The following is a 16,842-nucleotide window of genomic DNA, read 5'->3' on the forward strand; positions in this document are numbered from 1 at the left end:
CATTGTACCTTCCGTGGCGTTCACTAAGTCACAGTGACTCTTGGAATAATATAAAGAGAACAAGAAAGAGAATAAGAAGTTGGCACTCGGTTTCAACCAAGACAACATCCAAAGATTTTTTTGGATGGAGAATTTTTCTCTTATTTATGGACAAGATGGTTACAGATAATTTTTCAATTCTGCCTTTGATATTTCACTGTAATTTTTCTACAGTAGAAAATCTCACTGAGTTAAGGCTTCTTGTGTGAAAGACAGTTGGCTTTTTAGTTATTGTTTTCAGTCATCCCCCACTAGAGGAGCATAAGTATGAGGTTTTACTTAAATTTGCTTCATGATTTAGATACTTGAAATACTGACACACAGTGAATCCTAATTTTAATTTTCTTCTTTAAAGCCTTTCTTTTAATTTTTTTTCTTTTCTTTTTTTTTTTTTTTCCTCCAATGCACCCTTGATTTGTTACTCACTTTAAAGTCTGCGGAACCACAGCAAAGGTGGAATGCGTGGTATAGAGATCTGTCTACTTTTTTTGTTCAACAGGTTCCTTGGTTTACAGCCTGCTACCAGGTTGGCTCAGGACCAATGGAAAAAGTTCATGGATCTCGTTTACTTCATTTTGGGGCTATGGGGAGGAAAGGCAGGCTTGGTCCAGATCAGAGTGACTGTCATGTGTTCTGGAGGTGATCTGTCAGGCTTTGCCCACTTCCCCTCTTGATTTTGGACATGTTTGGTATCCTGAAAGATACCATTCTCCAGCAGTTTTATAACTTCCTATTTGAATAAAAATTACAGGAATTAACCATGTATTCTCACTGCCCCAACTTTGTGGCGTCCTGCTGCCAAACACTGCAGGGCTTTCTGTTATACGAAGCAGCCTGACTTAACTTTTATCTTTCTCTGAGCACCATCTCGTTTTGTGAAATAAAAGGCATTCTGCTTTCAAGTTTGTGGGGTTTCTTTTTATTTTCTGAATTTTATTTATGACTATCTGAAATGTTTGCCCCAATGGGTATTATAGTAGTTGTGACACACCTATGAAATCTAGTGTCCCAGTTAAATCTTTAACAGCTGTAGTTTCTTGGTTACTTGAATATTTTAAGCCCTTGATGCTGCAAGAGTTTTCCTTTTGTTTTTCTTGATGTTAGCTACTGAGAGTGGTTCATAGGATATTACTAATCCTCTGTGTAGCGTGAGTAGTGAAAATGATGACTGAATGTTCCAGCGCTGTTCAAATTAGTACCGATCAACTGAACAACGTGTCTTCTAATGTGCAAAAGTGAAGAATACAGGCATCGCAAGGCTGTACTTCCATTTAGCTTAGAATTCAATCGGCGATCCCAAAAGAACAAAGTGTGTATCTGTAAGTAATTGGACGTTGCATGTCAACAGGAAGAGTTGTAGATCATAGCTGAAGGATGGCTCTGTTGAAAGCTGAATCTGGATATTTTAATGTTTAAACCGTGGCTGGGTCTATGCCACTGAGAAGAGAAGAAAACAATACTCCCCATTTAAGAGCCACTATCTGAGGTCAGCGACTACGCTGTCATGTAAGAATCACTGTAGTTCCTTCCAATGTATAAGAAAGAAATGCAGTACTGTGTTTCGGGGTGGAACTGGCTAAGATCATCGGTTGGCATCTGCAACTTTATTCCAGCTATGGATCTGGCTGCTAACCAAACGGAGACATCTTTTAATTGTGAGCATTGTATCTTTGCCAGTTCAATTAGCACTTCCAACATTTTGATCCAAATCGGTATTTGAGACTTGATTCTTAGGCTGAGCTGTGTAAGAACAGCCAGTGTTTAACATCAAAAGTTAAAAAATAATAATGTTAGATTAGATGACTTCTTGTTTTCAAAACTAAACTAGCCCCTTTGAGGTAACTGCATCATGTAGAATGGAGCTTCTTCCAGACTCCTCATGCAGGAGTATGTTCTAGCCTTTTGTAGTTTTCCACGCTTCCAGACTGTATTCACTTTGTGTGATACTGATCGGTCTCACGCCTACCTCCCTGCCGCCTTTCTTACTCACCTGCACAGCTGTTTGCAAAAAGTTTCATATTTCTTAAGCAGGCAGAAGGCACAGAGATGGAGAAGATAAAATTAGGTGTTTACGTGGGATATAATGATACCTAACACATCTTTTTCTTACTCACTATCTTTCACTAATAGAGAAAATTTATGCAAAGTGTAGGCTGCTTAAGTAGACTGTAGTAGCTGAGTCTACTTTTGCGGGTGATTTTCCCCCCCTCCCCATACTTGCTTAAGTATTTGTAAAATCTGGAAACATGATCACGTAGTCAGTGTTATTCCCTGATGTTAAATCAGTGGTGAAGATGGTGGAGAGTGCTAGAAGCGAGTATTTTTCTGCACAGCTTTAAGGTGATTTGGGTAGAAATCCATTTCTGTTTATTCCAGCAAATGGTATGAAGACTCCGAAACAGAGTAATTTACTTTATAATTTGTTACTGCTGTTACCCTTTTTAATATATAGAATGCTAAAACACAGTCTTCTGCTTTCTGATCTTACTTTTACTGCTGCGTGGAATGCTGCTAGTGGAGCAGTGACTAAAGAAGGAGGACTGTAGGGCTCTGGATCGAGTGTGGTTTGAAGTTACAAGTGAGGTTTTCTGTTAGTACATACTGTTTTACACCTGTACATGCAGACCAGTAAGATCTCTTTTAAGACTCACATCTTTTAAGCTTGTCATTTTCCCCATGTATTCACTTACTGTCCCTGCTTAAAGGATCTAATAGCGTGTGTTTCACTGAGTGAATTGTGCATGCTTAAGCTTATAGATAGGTGTTGCTATCGTTTGGCTTGTGCCATCTTTTTTTTATTTTTATTTTTTCTTGTGGTAACATTATGATTATTGCTGTATTAGTTTTTAGTCTGATGTAATTGGTACCATGCCTGCCCTTTGTGCGTTGGGAAAGAGAGCAGGCCCTTCTAACCGAAAACATGGCTTTGTGTTGCCATGTGAAAATAATTCTCAGGTTCTCCCTACTCGGAATGTATACAGATATAAGAAGGATAGTGGAATGTAGATGTAAGATGTGGTGCTTGAGGGGAAATATAAGGTAGGATGGAGGTAGCTGAAAATAGTATATAGTAAAAATACTACAGTGCAACAGTGCTGCATTACTGTCAGTGTGCCTCTTGCAGTCCTCGCCCAGCACCATTCTGTATCACTTAGGTTCAGTGTGCATGCCTTTGCCTTCAAACCTAGCTTTGGCTAGGAGGAAAGTTGAGGGGGTGTGTGTGTTTGTGTTATTTTGTTTGTTTGTTTGTTTGGGTTTTTTTAGTACTCCCCCACCCCCAGTCTAGTAATCGATATCGTATGCTCCAAGCCCATGGGTCCTGGAGATTTCGGGAAGGAACTGCATCATTAAATTAACTCACATTCAGAGAACAGAGCTGAAAATATTTCTGCTTTAGCTTTCATTATAGGATGAAAGGAATAGGGATAGAAAAATCAGTTCAGCTTCAGGGAAGAGGAAGAGATAAGGCAGGTGGTAGAATGAGACTGAGATGGAAATTCCATTTATTTCTCTAACAGCTATGATACTCGGTGATGTCATATGTATTTAAATACTAGTGTCAAGAAAGATTCACATGGTTTCGCTAGATATGTGACATATGTTGGACACACTATAGTAAGAGAGAAACAAATGCTGTAACTTTGGATTTTAATTCCTGCTTGAGCTGAAGCATGAATTGCTGAAGAACTTGGTAAACAAAGCATAACTGAAACAATGGGGATTCAAAGAGATGTGTCCTGTTTGCTCTCCCATGGTTTAAGCTTGATGGCTTATGCAGTTCAAAAGAGAAGCAGCACGTCTAGGACCTTTGCATTTGGAGATTTTCATAGTGGGTGTGAAAGAGCCGCTCAGATGCTGCTGCGAGGAGGAAGTGGTGCTAAAAATGTTAACTTGAAGAAATACAGCTGTTGTCATGCAATGGAAATGTTTCCAACAGGTAGCAGAGGCAAAGTGCAGCAGCGTTTCTGGAGGAGCTGATAAGTACTGAAGGATGAAGAGGAACATTGCTTGGCAGAAAAACAGAGATCTGGAAATAAGTGACTTTATAAAAGACTGAGTTATATGAGTTTCCTTTGAGAATGGCCTTAAAAGTTTATAGGAAGAGTTGTAGAAATAAGATCAAGGAAGAACTGAAACATGAAGTTGTATGCATGTGTTTTTCTAATTCACATAGTGAAGGAATATAAATGCCTTGAATTTTCCATTATAACAGCAGAAGAGCCAGTTTAATACTTTATGATACTTCACCCTACTACTGTTGACATATTAGTTCAGAAATGTACTTATCTTAGCTATAGAAGATGGTCTGGATGGATTTCAACCCAGGGTCAGTCGTGCAAATAGAACGGATCTACGGGAGCTGGATCTTGTACCCATACATTTGTTTTGCTGGGCTCCAGTTTGCCAGGTGTTCTAAAGTTAGTCTGTCTGCACTAGAATTCTTGTTATCCTTATGGCATTTAACATCATGCTGTTATTTTTCCCTCCAAAGGAACTTAGGGAAAGAGGACGAGGGAGAATGGTTTTGGATGAGAAGAATGTGTGATGGAAATCATAAAAATGCTGAGGCACGTGGTGATAAAAAAAAAACAACCTTGTTTTTCTCTTGGATTATTCTACTGGCCTTAGAAAATGACCTTTCTAAATGTTTTTTTGGTAAATGCTGAGAGAATAATCCGAGCAGTTTCATTAGAGCTGTGCTTTGAAGAATAATGAGCAAAACTTGCAGAGAGCTGGGCATCAAAAGTTGTGCAATTTAGAAGCAGAAAAAAAGAAAGTTATGCCCTTGTCTTTTGAGATAAAAATGTTAGGGAGACATGATCTGCAGAAACTAACTGAGGAGCAGAGAGATGCTGCATTTTAAATGAATCTTCAATCAAACTCACGCAAAATATCACTTTGGGTAGTTGTTATCCCTTGACATTTGCAAAAGTTGGTATCTGCTTTGTTAAAGGTGGTCAGTGTGCATTTGCCAGCCTGTTGTGTTTCTCAGCATTATGCTAAAGTCAAAACCCACTCCAGTTGCCGTTGTCCTCTACTCTTGCCCCCTAAAAATCCAAGTTGGTCAGGATCCCTTTTCAGAAAGCCTTTGCACCAGCTGAGTCAGCATTCTTTAGAGAGTGTTGTAGGGGAAAGTATGGCTGGAATGATGCCTTTCAGGTACTGATGTGTCTTTGTAGGAAATATTCTCAAGAAAACTTGTTTCTCCATCTTTATAATGCCCTAACTACGTACAGCTAAAATAATGAAAAGTGTTGCTGTTGATGCTGATGAAAGTACAGTTGGTTACCTGGTCCTTGTCACAGGCCTTCCTCTCCAAGGGCTGAGCACATAGGAGTTCCTTATTTTGTCATATAAAGTAAAAAACTGCTGATGCTGAAAACAAACTGTGGCCTCCAACCAATGAATTTTTAAATACTGTTCAGTTAAAAGTTATCCTAGGAGCGGAAAAAATATTACTAACTTAGAAATTCTAATAGTGTTAAGAATCTTTTATTTTGTGAATATAAAACATTGTACGATTACAGTCATTAGCTATTCCTTAAAAACAGCATTCTTCAAGGGGTGTTTGCTTTGAGTTACACAGGATTATAGAAGAGAACCGAAATAACTTAAATAACTTTTGAATTGCCCTTCTTCTTCCTGAAGAACATTAGTAGACTTGAGACTGAAATTATGTGTAACTTTCTGAAATACAAACTACTTGCCTCATCTTTGTCTCTTTATGTCATTTTATATACACACAAGACAGTGTAGCATTTGGATCTTTGCATCATGATTAATGTTCCAGGGTTATGATGTTTCAGTAACTAGAGGCTTTTTTAAAAATGAAAAATCAATAGTTAGCTTTTCCAAGTTTTGATAATCTGATTCTACTGAAGTAGGTGATAATGAAATAGCAGCTAATTTACATTTCAAAATGAAAGGTTTTTTTTCCTTCAGCCCCAAGGATTTTTTCTTTTTAGAGATTCAATGGGAAGCTGAGGCATAATGACACAGTGACTTGCAGGTGTAAAACGCAGAAAGGAGTGGTGCCCACTGCTTTTAATCAGTCACAAATGGTTGATTGTTTGCTAGTTCATTCCTGCAGCCTCCGATTTGAATCAGTGGATTACAATAGTTTAATAGGTGCCTTTAAAAAAAATTAATGCACAACGTGTTTTAGTGAAATGTAGTTTCTGATGAAATTCAGTGGTAGCAGGTTAGTGTTCAATTCTTTAATGAAAAATCATGGTAAGTATTTCTTACAAAGGAAGAAATTTTGCATCAATTAACATGTGGTGACATCATGTAAAGTTTCTGTGACTCATTATTTGGAATGTGAAGTTGTTTTAGATTAAGCATATAATTTTTAGGACAAAATATTGTGTTAGAATCCTGTTGCGAATGCAAACAACATAATTATTTTTACTTAGTTGATGTACTGGTAGAGATTGGTAATGTAATAGTTGCTGCTTAGATGATTTCAAATTTATCCCTGGAGTTTTGCAGTTCAAACTCATATTTCTGTTCAGCAGTTGTGAGACTATTATCATTAAAAAACTCCACCCTTCTTGTCAAGCTATTATATTTGATTGCTAACAATTCAATTTTTCTTTAAAAAACAGATTATCTCAATTATATAACGGAATATTGGAAATATATATATAAAACCAGTGGTTACGAAAGCCTAGGGAAAGGTGGAACCGGGTCCTGTACTGAACATGGCTTTGCACCTTAGTTTTTCTAGTGTGATCTGTTTGTACTTTTGAAGTGAGGTGTTGCAGCACATCTCTTAATCTTCTCTTCGCAGGCCCTATGGTGAGACATTTATGTTGTCACTACAGAAACAGAAGATCATGAAGCATTAAACTATCATATTTGTACAGCTTGTAAGACTTCAACACTTGATCCTTTCTGTTACGCGATTCCTTGACTTGGTGATAGTGGGCACAGGATTCCCTGAAAACAAAACAAAACAAAAACCCCAAACCAAACAAACCGAAAGCTTTGGAAGAGCAGTAACAAGTGATGTTTTCAGTCTAGTAGATTTCACTTAAGCCTCTGATATAACCCCCCATATATGCATAAGTAAGACTAACATATAATGAAACTACACTACTGCAGTGCTACTTTGGTTTTATATTTGATGGACTGTATGTTGGTCTTGCTTGAAATCGGAAAGAAACAATGTATTTTACTTGACTGAAATCGGAACTTGTTCCAGTTGTCAAGAACTATGTGTAAATATTTATTTGATGAATCCTTCCTGACAACACTTGAGAGTAATAGCAAAACAGAAGCTTGTTCCTGCTTTTACTAGAGATAAAACAAGGTTTCAGCTTCTGCGATCAAGTTACATTTTAGAGAGTAAAATTAGACTTCTCCATCAGGTTTCCTGCTGGGAATTAACATCTAGATGTTCTAGGAAGTTGGTGGTTTATACATAAGTAATTTCTAAAAGCATGTTCAAATAAATGCATTTTAAAATATGCTTTCAAAAACAAAACACCAAAGTATTGTCATGTTTGACATAAACAGAAAAGCAAGCACACATGTAAGAAGTAGAAGTACCACTATGCAAAATCAACGTTTAATTGCTTTCTGATGCAACTCATGAGGGAAGTTAAAATGTAAACTTTACCAGACTGAAGAGTCTCAGTACAGTTTGGATAATCCCAGTTACGGTAGCAGAGTTAAAACTGCAGAATATTTGCAAACACTTCGGAGGGGGCGGGGGGGGGGGGCGGCAGGAATTCTTTACCCAATATTGGTAGTTGAAGCAGCCTGGGGACCCTCGAGTGCAAACATTAGAAAGGTGCAATCAGCCTTGATAAGTCTTGACATGAGGTCTGAGTGCTACCTACAAAGCTTGAGCATGTCAGATCGAGAGGGGCCACCCAGCTGGCTCACAGAGAGGTATAGCATGTCTGCCTTGTAATTCAACTTGCTTGAATTCCTTGTACCTTAAACAAAGGCAGAGTTATCCCAAAGATCTATAGTGACCCTCAGTGTCTCGTGTTATGTTTAGCTCATAAGGTGTTTTCTGAAGATGATGGCATCGAGAGAATTTTGGCTATTTGTGAGTCTTGCTGGGTTTTTTAGCTACTAGTTGTACATAGTCTCTAAGCAGGCAGAGATCAGATCTGCTGAGATAAAGGTTTATTTTTACTCATGTTACTGAGAAGACCATTATGCTGCTGAACTGGAGGAAGTTATGTTAACTCCTGTGTCTGGTCTGTCTATAGTGTGTAGCAATCTGAGACCGTTTCCAGGCTCATTTCATCAATCCTCTGCTGAAAATGCCAACCTAACATGACTTTCCCTCTTGAAGAGATTTCATGACTGTGGGAAAACTAGCTGCTCTCAGTTTTCCGACAAAAAACCATGGTAGGAAGTATCTCTCCTCTGCATCTTTTAAATAATAAAATCTGTCTAATAAACTCTTTGGACACTGGTAATTATGCAGGCTCTATAGGGGACAGATTAAGAACCCTATTATGACATGTAGTTCTATGTACCATAGAATGATGTGAAATAAATTAGTAAAGTGTTTAGAATGCTTACAGTTTTTAACAACATAGTTATTTTTTTACTTCAATTTGATACTAAGAAGATAAACAAATGGTTGATGGTCCCATAGTGTAACTGTTATGACTTAATACCCATCTCCTGATGGAGGTACAAAATTCACTTTAGTCCTTTATACATGTAATCTCTCCCATGTTGTCGGTTTGTTGTACAGGTTTTTACAAGGTTGTACAAGTCTTTTACAAAGCTATTTCTTTAAAAAAAAAATACAGTAAATATACTTCAGAAATCAGTGTTAGATGAATGACCTTAACTGTTTGAAAGAAAAAGGAATAAAACTGGCAACGTACTAACAAAGTCTGAAGACCTTATTGTTAAACTTGTGAATATAGCCTGTGTAATTTTTCCTGAACAGTATAGATTTAGACTTGTGAAATTGCTATAGAGGTCAAGTTGAGGGGAAGAAAGAAAAAAAAAAAAAAAAAAAAAAAAAAAGAGGTAAATCATTCAAACTACTATAAACTACTACTTGTGCTGTGAATTTAACTTGCGCAGAATTGGTGCAGTAATGAGGATGGGGTAAGCCTTTTAAGTGAGTTCACTGTGGAAAAACCTGCCTTTTAAATTCAGAAATCCAACAGTTTTTGAATCACTCACTCTCCTGGTTGATGTTAATGCAGACACATCCCAGCAAAATAGCCGGTGGTCAGAAAGGATATATTTTCGAGTTCAATTATTATTAATATTGGATACACAAAAGCATGGATTAAACAGCTTCTCCTACAACAAGTAAATGGAAAAATTGAGTGACAAAAGCAGACTTATGCACTGTGAGTTTTCAGGCTGCTATCACACAGAAGAGTGGCTCAGACTTGCTTTCTCAGGTTTTTGGCATTAATTAGGAGCCCTTTGGTTTTGGACTTGGCGTGTGGTTAATGATCTTTGATGTCAGCAACTTAGCTTTGGCTTTACTGTGTGCAGTGCAAGAAATTGGAAATTTTTTTCTGAGTGGAATAATTCTTTTCCTTACAAATTTAAAATCATGACATAGGTGTCCCTCCAATGCAAATAAAGGAATGACTAAATATGAGTCATTTGTTCTCTCTTTCTTACTTTCTAACGTCACATCAAAGCTATTTTTCATCTCTTGCTTTCCAGATTTAAGTCAGAGCTGTAGTTAAATTTGGCTTGGAAAAAAAACATTAAGGAAAATGTATTTGTATTTTCTCAAGTAATATGGCATTAGATCGATGAGTTATTTGTTCAGCAGAAATATGTAGTTACTATTTAAAGGACCGTATGAATCAGACTTTCTTGCTGCTTTCCATTTCAGTGCAGATTTAAATGATGATATGCAATATCATGCGTGATACAGACAAACTTATCTGGTCACAACCTTCTTTTTCCATAGAAGACACAGTATAGCAGAATATTTTGTTGTTTTTATTTGGTATGTAAAAAGTGTATGCTTAAGTCTATTTTGTCCACCTATATTATTGACTAAAAAGAAATTTATTTGTTTTCTCCTTTTCAAAAACCTGCTTTCCCATTTTGAAAAAAAAAAAATAAATGGGCTTTTTATAATTGAAATTTATAGTTATCTTTTGCTGATAGTGTAGGTGGTTTTCCTGTGTTGATCAAAATTTTGAAGTATGTCTGGCATGAATAGTCTAATATGAATATCTAGTGAATTAGGAAATACAAAACAATTAGAGCTAGTATATATTGTTTCTACGCCTTTAACATGTGCACATTTCTTTTTAAAAATCATCTGTTGGATACAAGGATACCGGATGACTGTTCTAAAAGGATTAGTCTTTATTGATTGCCAGGAACACTAGCAAGTACACCAAATAGTAAACCCAATTTCATTGCCTTTCATACTTCTACTATTGCAGCTTTAGAAAACAGGTGGGGAGTGATGGTAACATCCCTAACCAGCGGCAGCTTGCTTGATCTACTGAAAAACACTAACTTCAAGGAAGGCTAATTTTTGTGAGTGATAAATGACCTTAAATATAAACTTTGTTTGGGACCTAACCACAGTCTTCTGTGTCTGCTCTTCAGCAATTTAGTCACATGTAATAGCTTTTTTGGCTTTTAGAGTTAAAGGAGAGGGTATTGCATTCTCTTTCCTTCAGTCCATTATTCTGTGTCTTCTTCCACTGACAGCTGGAGCGTTTGAAAGGACATTCTCCTAACTGCAACTGCCAAGTCACACATGCAGTGATCAAAGGTGTTCAAATCATGTCACTGAGACTGATTTGGCCTCACACGTTTCTGCACAAGATTCTTAGTAGGCTTTGGGGAACAGTGGGTGGAAGATCGAACTTGATTTCAGCTCCCTACAGGACAACTTGACTGGCATCTGAAATAGGAAATTGCTCCTCCACATCAATAAGAAATAAATACAGATATTTGCAATACGAATCTTACTCCCTGTGGTATTATTTATGGTTGGACACAGTCCCTAAAACACACAGATTGTTCTGTGAATTGTTAATTTAGTTTTCCTTGGCCACAATTATTGATGATCTTCTTATATTTTATTATTTTGCAAAACTATTCACTAGGTACTATTGCTTACGTAAACAAAATTCACAGGGGAAGTAAAGGTAAAATGTATACTCTGTGAGCATTTGCAGCACAGAATAAGAGTAAGAATTATTCTAATGTGGGCAGAAGGGAAGAAGCCCTAACGTGAATGCTTTTCTCTTCTCCATGCAGTAAGTGCACAAGTACATTTACAGTTCAGACAAAAGTGGAGTGATGGTCGTGTGTTGAATAAATGGGTCTTAGTACCTCTGAGAAATAAATGGACATAGTGGAAACAAGCTTTCAGCTCTCCTGCAGGGCCCTCTCATGTGGCTGCGAGTGTAAAGGAGAAGGCAAAACTGAGAGGTCTTTGGAGCTCACGGGACCGGAGGCTGTGGACAGCTTTGAGGGCTGTTACCTTGAAAGCATTAATTACTAGGGATCCCAAGAGTTCTGAATTGGGCTGGAGACTACACTAGTTCGTGGAAGAGGACTAATTAGGGCAAGTAGGACTTTCAGATCATTTAAGTGGGTCAACTGCATCTCAGCAGCAGGCTTCAAATTTTATATCGCAGACTTCAGAGTACGCAGAAGCATGAAATAAAGCAAACGAACTTTTGTTGGCAGCAGGAATGGTCATGAAATCACTTTTTTCTACACAAGAACAGAATAACAGTTTAAAAAACATTATATGTATAGATGTAAGCCCATTTTCTGTATTCTACACTGTGGCAGATAGTCTTGTGTTGTGAATATTGATGGGATTCTGTAATACCTCAGAAAGGTACTGGTACTCGTGTGCTGCTGATGTCTAATGATGGTGGTCTTTTGCTGCTGCTTCTTGTGTCAGACAAATGTTTCTTTGGGCTCTTGTTATTTTCACTGCATATTTATTTTCTTTGTCCTAAAAACCTGACTGCTTTCCTTTTCTGTCACTTACCTGCTTCCCTTGTGACACCTCTAACTTACTGTAAGTTAAGCATAGTAAGCAAAGCCTATTTTTACAGTCTCAGTCCACTCGATTGAAGGGCTCTAGAAGTCCATATAGGACCTGAGTTACGTGTAGACAAGCACGCAGAAACCACAGGTGAAAGGTGAAGGCAACTGGCAGATGGGATGGTTTGATAAAGGCAATTCATAGAATCATTTATCAAAATGATCAATCATAAAACATCAATTAGATGTTTTATTTCTTTTTGTGGGCTTGGTCTTGGAATAGTTGATTTGGAATTTTACAGTAAGAGGTTTGCTTCTGTAGAAACTGGCATGAATTAACATCCTTTTTTTTCATGTCAAAGATGTCTTGTAATTTCCTAATTCCAATGTAAATTCATAATTCCATAATAATTTACAATATCTTGTAAATCCATAATTCCAAAATCATAGTGTGTTACAAGCTGTTTATATAGTCTTACATGACTCATAACTTGATTTGTTGTAGTTCAGATAAAAATAATCAGAAAGTTTTTCTAAAACTATTTCCATGCAGACTTTGAATTTTGTTTGACTCTTGTTCTGTTCATGCTATTGCATAGGAATGCTATGTGATGTGGGTGTCTAGTTCCTCTAGACTGCTCAAAGGAGCTATTAACTAATAAAAGGTATAAAGAAAACAAAGTGCAAAAATACACTCCTTATGTTTCATAAGACTTCTTTGCATTAGGGATCACTTAGGAGTAGTTTCAATATTACCTTGAATGAGAAAGTTATTAGAAGAGTTACTATTGTGCATTTTATTAAAGATCTCGCTTAAAACTTTAAGATCTAGTTTTTATTAAGTCACATCTAGCAAAGCTTCTGTAGATTTATTCTCACATAAATATGCCCTGGAAGTTGTACTACAGCTTTACTATACACGTCTGCTGGTCTCAGTAGCTATGGCATCTTCCTTCAGCCTTGTTCTGCGCTGCCTCTCACCTGCTACTGTTACGTACTGTGAGTACTGGTAGATCACGTAAATGCTACATGAGGGTTGCAAGTGAACGTGACTAAATGTGTTCCAATATTTATTGTTGATTTTCTACTAGAACTGTTAACCACCCAAAAGCCCAGGAGAGCAAATCTTCAGAACATGGATATGTTTTTATCATTATGATATTTAATAAAGAATATAACGCTTTTGGCTTATGTGCACAAGGATAAACTAATCCTCAGGTTTAAAGTCACATTGCTGCCACACTCTATTTGGTACCAGCGAAGCAGTTACATTGCCTGCCTCTTCAGCATCAAGCAGAAGCAACTTGCTAGACTTAAACATGTGTATCTCAGTTAATTTTTGTTGAATAAATTTTGATCATTAAGCGATTTATCAAGATTATAGTCTTTGAATGCCACCATGAGAGTGTGCCCTATTTGAAATTTGATTTAAACATGCAGACCCATATTTATGAAAACAAATTACTTGAGAAGATTATTTACACACACATACACACACACACATTTAAATAGTGGGCTCCTATCTTTAGAGCCTTAGTGTCACAGGCAACAGAACAACAGATAATTTTTGTCACTCCTAGGAATGTGTTTTGGTAAATGGATTTCTATCTAGAGGAGAAGTAATAAATATATGCACATTCTTGAAGTCAAATTATGGATAGTAGTTTTAAGTTGAAGAGGGAAAATACAAAGACTACATAAAGATTCGAAGTTCTATTTCTAACCGCTGGATGCTCGGTTATTTTGGTCAGTGCCTCGCTTGTCTCAAATTAAGAAGTTGCTCTTGCTGCTCTACAGTGTATTTGGTGGCTGCTTTTAATAGTCACTTCTGGAGGTAGGTATTAATTTTTCTTCTGCTTTTGAATAACAAACCCCTTAAATTTTGTCTATGAATGTGTATTGAAACATTTGTGTTAAGAATTTAAAACTATAATCATAGTTTGAACTATTTGAACAGTTGATAACTGTAGTGATTAGCTCCCCTTGCAAGGTTTTGTAAATGCTGTTATCTGTAAAAGGAGTAGAGATATTGACCTGAAAGCGAGGATAGATGTGTGGAAGTTTTATATGCATTAGAAAATATTTTTCTTAATCATATATTAATATGGGTATTAACTTCCAATGGGTACTTGGTATTCTTCGTGTTTTTTCATAAGTAGGTAATGGAGATTATGGTTACCATGGTGTAGAAATGTGTGAGTGCTGCTTTCCTTCATTGCAAAAATGGGTCAGCTCCAACCCTTTTCCCATGAAAGTTTGTAGAACAGAATGATTCTTGCAAATAAAACATGCATCGTATTCTTCTGTTCCTGTGTTTCTTAAATAATCACCCAGTTTTGGAGCAGAGAGAGAGCACAAAAAAGGGCTCAAATACCAAAAGAACGCGTATATGATACATGCTGTGAAGGTAATACAAGTTTAAATGGGCATTCTGACTTGGCACGAGAGAGGCATGGTGTAAATAATCAGCTTTTTCCAAGAACCTTTTTTTTTTTTTTTTTTTTTTTTTTTTTGATTGAATATGTCTCAAAAAATGCTTGAACTCATTTGCTTGAATAAGTCTTGCTTCTTTTCACGGAAGTGTTTCCTAGTTACTAATCAGATATTTTTTTCTAAAGAAAAGAAGGGAATTTTTGCTGGGTTAATGAACTTTCTTGGGATGGAAATGCATTCACTTCAGAATAATTAAAAAACAAACAAACAAAAAATACCAGCCCAGTCTCCCCTTCCCAAAACTTGTCAGAAACTTATTGTCTGGTGGGTGAGTGGGGGTTTTGACAGGTTTGCCATAGAGTGGGTTTTTGTTTGGTTAGTCGGTGTTTTTTTTCCTTTGGAGGGGGTTGTATTGTTGCAAGCTTTGGTGGGGGGGTTGTTTGGAGGGATTTTTTTTTGCCATGTGGAGGGAGGGCTTGTTGTCTGCAGGGTTTTTGTTGTTAAAGACAACTTCGGTAAGGAATGGCTTACAAAGGTGGTAATGAACCCTGAAAGCTGAAATTCTGGTTTTCTTCCTTCCTTTTCTTCAAAGGTATTAATACAACTGGTTTCTGGAAGTAATTCAGTTATCTTAAAGTATGTTTGTGAGTTAGTATAAGGCTGAGTATATTTAGGGCCTTCACTGAAAGCTTAAGCTATGAATTTATGTCAGAAAATCAAATTGAAACAGTTCAGGTACTTGTACTAGTGAACACTTTGAGTACTTCCACTGTACCAAACCCAGCACATCTGCTGTGATCCTCTGGTGGCATCTGCTGCTTATTGGGCTTTCCATGTGTCATTCCATCTTGTTTGTCTGCCACGTTAGCCTTAATTCTACTGTAAAAATACTCTGCTAATGTAAAATGTGCTTAGGCTTTCAAATTCATATATGAGAAATAACAGAAGGCCAGCCAGACAGTTTTGGTTTCACCCATTCAATTCTGTATGCTCTTCTGTACGTCCTTTCAGAAAACCACCCTGGTTAAAATTAGCTGCATAAGGGACTGCAGGCATTGTAATCTCTTGAGAAAATAATACAGCCAGGAAAAATACTGAATAATACACAAAACAAGAACTCAAACAATGTGGGATTTATTCTCATTTCTGCACTGTTGTGTTTTCCCCCCACTGTGACCCTAGTAATGTTGCTCATGCTTTTGTATTTCTGCTCTCTTTTCTTCAATCCCTTAGACTATGTTTCTGAAAAATGCCTGAGGGTTCAACGGTATTAATAAACTCGCCAAAGTGCTTCACAGAGCACAGGACATCTGCCTTACAGAGGTAAAATGTGAACTTAGCAGTCCAGCTGAAAAATGGGCTATAAAACTACCTGAAAGACAGTAGGCTAATTGCAGAACTAGAATCAAGTTGCTTTTTGGTTTGGGGTCAATCTGAAATTTTTATATTCTACTGCAGAAAAATAGTAGTTTCTGGTCCAGAATCCATTTCCAGTATGTCTAGAATACCTTTGGATTGAAATTCCAGTGAGAAGATAGTGCACTTGAGCAGAATGGTCAGTTGTTCTCTTCATACAGAATAAAGTAAGAAAGGTACTTAGCCACCTTGCAAAAGGCTCACAATTATGCAAGCAGTTTGCTTTAAAAATGAAGCCTGTGATATTTTTTGTACAAATGTGTTTTCAAGACCTTCGTAAAAACAGTTTGCAGAGTAGATGGAGTTGTTGCTCAACACTCTATTGAGATGTAAAATTTAGACTTTATTTTATACTGAACAAACAGTTTAAAAATTCAGTTTTGGAATCCGGAGTAATTTTGGTTATATGTGAATAATGAGGTTTTGCTTTGCTATAATGAGTGCTAGCAGGGATTTAAATTATTTATGGTTTCTTAGGGAAGTACTCAAAGCTATGCAACAGTTGGTCTGCTTTGTAGTTGTATAATGTACACATATATGATAAATAAAGACATCAAGCCTCCAGAAACTTATTTCACTCTACCCATAACAGCTTGTGTAATGCTTTCTACATTAATAGAAATGCATGATAAATCCAAATTTAAAACCAGAAATAAGAAAGACCTTGGATTCTTGTTGTTTGCAAATTGACATATTGAGTACATATTTGATTGTGGAAGCCAATGAAGTGTTTGAATAAAAAAAAGAACAAGGGCAACCTCCCATGCATTACCTTTGACGTAGAAGAAAACTCATTCTTTAACTGAAGGTGTCACCAAATAGGTCATATCTGGTGTCTGTTAGGAGGGATTTATCTTGGCACTGTCCTCAACCACTGCACGTGATCAAGAGATTAAGACAGAATGAGGTGACGGAAAGATCATCAATGCAGGCAGCAGAAGAGTAGTAACTAGGTCCTGCGTCTCAAGGTGA

At 37.0% G+C, this 16,842-nt stretch overlaps 1 protein-coding gene across 2 annotated transcripts in view; it reads left to right on the forward strand.

Annotated features, from left to right (window-relative positions):
• Positions 1–16,842, forward strand: part of LUZP2 (leucine zipper protein 2) — a 309,793-nt gene that overhangs the window by 130,239 nt on the left and 162,712 nt on the right. The gene's annotated exons all lie outside the window — the stretch shown is intronic.

The sequence above is a fragment of the Falco biarmicus genome, chromosome 10, assembly GCF_023638135.1.
Source record: "Falco biarmicus isolate bFalBia1 chromosome 10, bFalBia1.pri, whole genome shotgun sequence".
Taxonomy (NCBI): Eukaryota; Metazoa; Chordata; class Aves; order Falconiformes; family Falconidae; genus Falco; species Falco biarmicus.